The sequence below is a fragment of the Pecten maximus genome, chromosome 18 (genome assembly GCF_902652985.1).
Source record: "Pecten maximus chromosome 18, xPecMax1.1, whole genome shotgun sequence".
Taxonomy (NCBI): Eukaryota; Metazoa; Mollusca; class Bivalvia; order Pectinida; family Pectinidae; genus Pecten; species Pecten maximus.
In genome coordinates, this window is record NC_047032.1 from 16,361,178 (window position 1) to 16,367,934 (window position 6,757).

Here is a 6,757-nt window from a genome sequence, read left to right on the forward strand (position 1 = left end):
GGAAAGAAATCAGAGAGGCTTCAAATGATTTAAAACAGCTATTGGAGCGCTCACCACCTCTCGAAGCAAGAAATGTCTCATCTGATAACAATGCTGCATCCTACTTGACACCAACACGTCCTTCATCACAAAGCAGTTTCTATCCTAGCTTTGGAACGGGTACAATAACTGCAGACAGTGTGTACTTACCAAAGTCTACCTCCACACCAGCATCAGATCTCTACAAGCCAGCTGAGACCTCAACGCCGTCTTTAATAACATTGTTTGACGAAAAAGAGCCATATGAAAGTAAAGAGATGGAAACGGAGAGTTCTTTTGGACATAGTTCAAGGAGCAGAGATAAGAGGTCTATATCCGAAGGTAAGAGAAGAAGACATGGAAACTACCATCATTATAGGACAAGGTATGAATCCTCATCACCTGCATCAGAGTCTGACGACAGTGACAGTAGTTCAGAATACTCTCAATCGAGACATAGATCAAGACGATCACAAAAGAGGAGTCCGGAGCCTCCAAGGGAACAAACATTCACAGGAGAAGGTGACTGGGAATCATTTTATACCAGCATGAGCAAAGCAAAGAGGTATGGTTGGCGAAGAAAAGAAACAAAATGCAGGCATAAAGGCATTACAACTCGCGAGGGAATTGAGGCATGATGGTTACGATCAGCTTTGTAGAAAGCTATCAAAGCGATTTAGCAAGAAGGAACCTCCGACCTCAGCTCGAAGGCAGCTACCATTTATGAGGCAAAAGAAGAATGAAACTCTTGCTGAGCTTTCCAAAAGGGTACGTTTCCTTGCTATGGATGGACTTCCGGGAGCAGATAAAAATACCATTGATCAAATAGCAGTGGAGGCATTCCCGAGGGCCTGTTTTGTTGTCCTTACAGTGCTTTTTTCCCCCTGATCATGACCTAAAGAGTTCATACGCTTTTCTGGTGTTTTACTCTCCTGCCTAGCGTCTCATTTTCTTTTTGCTAGCTGTCTGTATCACTTTGCTGCCAAACATATAGAATTCTATCTCTTTAACTTGTCTGTATCACTTTGATTCCAAACATATAGAATTTTGTCTCTTCAACTTGACTGTATAACTTTGCTGTCAAACATACAGAATTTTGTCTCTTCAACTTAATTATGTCACTTTGCTGCCAAACATATAGAATTTTGTCTCAACAACTTGACTGTATAACTTTGCTGCCAAATATATAGAATTTTGTCTTTTCAACTTAAGTATATCACTTGCTACCAAACCTATATAATTTTGTCTTTTCAATTTGTCTTTATCACTTTACTGCCAAACATATAGAATTTTGTCTTTTCAATTTGTCTGTATCACTTTACTGCTGAACATATAGAATTTTGTCTTTTCAACTTGTTTGTATTAATTTGCTGTCAAACATATACATATGTATAATGTTGTCTCTTCAAATTGTTTGTATTAATTTGCTGTCAAACATATATAATGTTGTCTCTTCGACTTGACTATATCACTTTGCTGCCAAACATATAGAATTTTGTCTCTTTAACTTGACTGTATAGTCTTGAAAACGGAGGATATATATTCACTCCGGATGACTATATTTTTAGCATATTCATGGGAGGCGACTAAAGCCTCTAAACGGGCCAAAAGAGATCACCACATTTGGATGGGGAAGCATTAAAGACCCATAATTTTAATGAATTTAGATCAATTTCATAATTTTAAAAATTGTATCAATTCCAAAGATCTTTAATAAATACAAGTTAATTATCTTTCTTATTATGACTGATCATTATCCTATACATGTATAACACAAAAGCAATTGTTTTCCTTTACACCATTTGTAAGTGTATGTCTTTTTTAAAATGACGTCATCAATTTTGTTTTTATTTGTATCTTTGGTCATTGTCTTTTATGACGTCATCAATCTCTGATGTTTTGATGTAATCGTAGTGCACATTGATGACGTCATAAATAAAACCTTTCAAAAAACTGTTTCAGCTCCGCAAGCGATAGATACATTATAAAGATGTGTCAGGTATTTTACATGAGGATATGTAAGCATGCGAAGAAGCTAAAGAACTGAGTATTGCGGTGACATGTTATATGGAGTTAAGTAAGAAAACGTAGATTGGAGTGAAATACTTTTAAGGACCATCTAAACAGCAAATCCAGCCAAAACAGTTGATATTTTACAAGGCTATAAATCCCCACTAGGGTGCAATTTAATAGAAGTAACTTGATAAACTTTTGATATGTACCATGTCAAACTGTGGGCCTTGCTGTTGACATTTAATTTGTTCAGTTGTTTGTAAATTTCAACAAAACATGAGAAAAATGTATGTTTCAGGGGGACATTATTAACTCATATGTATCGCATTTATTGCGCAAAACAGTCATGTCGTTTTGCTCACAAAAGTCTAAAGCACAAAATAGGAGCATTGATTGGCAAGATTTGGCTTTATGGTATGTAGTCTATTAACACAGATTTTATTTTGACCTTGAAATGCAAATGGCGGTTGTGAATAATATCACACAATTATGGCATATAAGAAGGTATTTCAAAGGTCGAAAATGCTCTTATTAGATAATATAAAGAACTCTAGACATGGCAGGAAGACTGCTTTTAGGAAAAAATGTTCATCCGTTCAGTTTGAGGTAAAATATATATATTTCCGAAAAAGGTCCAAAACTCACCAGTTTGACAATTTGTCTTTAAAAGGTCATTCTTACTATAATCAGATGTCTTAAAAGTATGATATTGGAGCTTTTTTAATGGCTGAAATGCCCCCCTTTATGCCATATTTGTGTAATATCATCCACAGTCGCCATTTGCATTTCAAGGTCAAAACAAAATGTGTGTTTATACCTAAATAAAGTCAAATCCGGCCAAACAAATGCTCCTACCCTGTGCTATAGACACTTATGACAGCATGGCAGCTGGGCTATTTTTCAGTTTTGGTTATTTTTGTGACTTAGAATTATTCCATGCTATAACTTACCACAAAGTAGCTCTATAGAAGAAATTGTTAGCATCTACATCAAATTATTTATGATTTTAAGACACTACATGTCCAAACAAACATTTTGGTATATTCTATGACTATTTTTGTGCAAATTTTAAGATACTTATTCGTGTTTGAAATTCAACATTATTCTGCTATATAGATGACCCTTAAATAGTTTTGAAGTTCAATACTTTGACCACGTCAGTAACACAATTATTGAGATTTGTCTTGTTTAACAATGAAACAAAAAAGGGTAATACACTTTCATATTTGCGTACTGTTATATTATCTCGCCGGATGTGATAAATAAAAAGTGTGTTCTGACACACATAAATGTCACTATGATAGTTTTATATAAAGTGTTAATTCCAATAAGCAGCTTATCTTAATAATCGAATTCACTCAACATTCAACATATTGGACTATTTTTTTCAAACTGATCATGTAACTTCTCTTAGATAGCAATAAATAAGCTAATTATGAATAAATTGGTTTGTGTGCTACATTATTTTGTTACTGTAACATGTCTTTCATTCGAAGGGCATTTTAGCATTGGTTGTAATAGCCTCAATACATATTGTTTTTTTGAGAGTCTTCTTGGGAAAAGCAGTCACCCAAAATACATTATGGTCGTGTGCTGCAGATCATGGAAGACTTACAATTAAATTACTAAGTAATCTAGTAAGTACTCCAGCAATGGTGACAGAACCGCATTTTGACCAACCATCATTTCGTTAGAATGTCAGTATGCAGCCGCTGACATGTGGTTCCTTGTCTACCATTAAAACGGTTAACAAAATGAGCACATTTCCATGTTCACATCATTCTCCTCGATGTGCACAACAATTCTGACCAAGACCCGAACTTTCTAAAAAAAAATATAGATATGAGAGCGGCTGAACATTCAAAATCCGAATGTCGTATGCCGTATGTTGAGCCGCTGAGCATTCGAAATTTCAATGTTGTATTTCGTATGTTGAGCCGCTGAACATTCAAAATCTGAATGTCGTATGTCGAGCCGCTGAACATTCAAAATTTCCCTCGTTGGCTAGTTAAAACACACGATATTAATTTTTTGAATGTTGAATGTCGTATGTCGTATGTTGAGCTAACTTCACACAGCCACCTCCATAACCGATTCCAGACGGCGATGGAGACTGCGCGTCAAGCTGCACTCATTGTCGGTCGTTGTGTCTAAGAACGGTTTGGAAACTGTATTACTTGTAGCACTTTTTGTGTACTAGGTCACGTCCTCACGAACGGTTTGTCTCCCTGGATGTAGACCCTACTTGTCTCTGAGGAGGAAGGTTTTGAAATTATGTTTTGTACATTTAAGTACTGTTACGCTATCATTAATGAACATCATTAGATGGTGGGCAATTCGCGTTTTCTCAGAAAGTACTGAAGGTATCTTTCTCAAATTTCATATGTAGGTTCCCCTGGTACCTAGTTATGCATATTACATTTTCAGACCAGTCGAAGAACAACATGGCCGACAGGCAGCCATCTTGGATTTTGACAATTGAATTTTGTTATGGTTATTTCTCAGAAAGTACTGAAGGGCTCTTTCTTAAATTTCATATGTAGGTTCCCCTTGGTCTATATTTATACATATTGCATTTTGGAACCCTTCTGAAAACAACATGGCCGACAGGTAGCCATCTCGGATTTTGACAATTGATGTTTGTTATCGCTATTTTACAGAAAGTACTGAAGTGATCTTTCTCAAATTTCATATGTAGGTTCCCCTTGGTCCCTTGTATTGCATTTTGGGACCAATCTGAAAACAAAATGGCCAACAGACAGCCATTATCGCTAAATCTCAAATTTCATATATAGGTTCCCCTTATTTGAAAAGTACTGGAGGGATGTTTCTCAATTTACACAGATTAGTAAGAGGACGGGAAAATTAGAGAGAAGATCACTCTGACATGGAACCTATAAATATCATTCAATGGTTGACGCCAAGATCCCTCTGGGATCTCTTGCTTACAATGATATTTGTCAGATACTGTAAATCGCATTAGCCGCTGACATGTGGTTCCTTGTCTAACATTAAAACGGTTAACAAAATGAGCACATTTTCGTTATGTTATTAATATAGTGATAACGCCTGTGTTATTCAGCTTAAGTATTATGTAGTGTTTATATAGTGAAGCGTTAAGTTTGTACAAAGAACCACGTGTCTGCGGCAGTATTGTTACATTCTTACGAAATGATGCTGGGTCAAAAGGCGGTTCCCTTACATTGTTAGAGTACTTAGGATGGTAGGATCATAATCAAATTTGGTGTGTACCTCGAGTGGAATGTGCGGAACACGGACATGTACTCCTTTTGGAGACAATTTTAATGGTGTACAAAGAACCACAATGTCCGTGGCAGCATTGTTACATTGTAACGAAATGGTGCTGGATGGTCGGATCTGGATCAGCTTTGGTGTGTACCTCGAGTGGAATGCGGGGAACACGGAAATGTACTCCTTTTGGAGACACTTTTAATGGTGTACAAAGAACCACAATGTCCGTGGCAGCATTGGTACATTCTAACGAAATGGTGCTGGGTCAAAAGGCGGTTCTGTCATCATATCTCTATTCTTTAGAAAGTTTGGATCTTGGTCAGAATATTTCGATAGAATGTAACAATGTTGCCGAGGACACGTGGTTATTTGTACACTATTAATCGAGTTACTAAAATGAGCACATTTCCATGTTCACCTCATACTTCTCGATGTGCACACCAATTCTGACCAAGATCCGAACTTTCTAAATGATATAAATATGATATCCTAAGTAATCTAACAATGGTGATGGGTCCGCTTTTTGACCCAGCACCATTTCGTTAGAATGTAACAATGCTGCCGCGGACACGTGGTTCTTTTTACACCATTAAACTTGTTACCAAAAGGAGCACATTTCCGTGTTCCCCACATCCAACTTGAGGTATACACACCACATTTGGTCAAGATCCGACCATCCTAAGTACTCTAGAAATTGTGACAGAACCGCATTTTGACCAACCATCATTTCGTTAGAATGTCAGTATGTAGCCTATGACATGTGGTTCCTTGTCTGCCATTTAAACTGTGATCAAAATGAGCACATTTCCATGTTCACATCATTCTCCTCGATGTGCAAACCAATTCTGACCAAGATCCGAACTTTCTAACTAATATAAATATGATAAATATGATATCCTAAGTACTCTAACAATGGTGAGGGAACCGCCTTTTGACCCAGTACCATTTCGTTATAATGTACCAATGCTGCCACGGACATTGTGGTTCTTTGTACTCCATTAAAAATGTCTCCAAAAGGAGCACATTTCTGTGTTCCCCACTTTCCATCGAGGTACACACCAAATTTGATTATGATCCGACCATCCTAAGTACTCTAACAATGTAAGGGAACCGCCTTTTGACCCAGCACCATTTCGTTAGAATGTAACAATGCTGCCGCGGACACGTGGTTCTTTTTACACCATTAAACTTGTTACCAAAAGGAGCACATTTCCGTGTTCCCCACATCCAACTCGAGGTACACACCACATTTGATCAAGATCCAACCATCCTACTAAAATAGTGTATTTTTCCACATGTATATTTCTATTGAATTGTACATTGGCTGTAGGCGGATCCATAATTTGTACATTTTGAAATAGCCTATTCTTAAATTTTGTCCATAAAACTCAGGCAGTTATTTCTACAAAAATAACATGTTGGTGGGGCGATAAACCCAGCAAAAAAACATTTTGTGCTCACTGACAGCATTCCG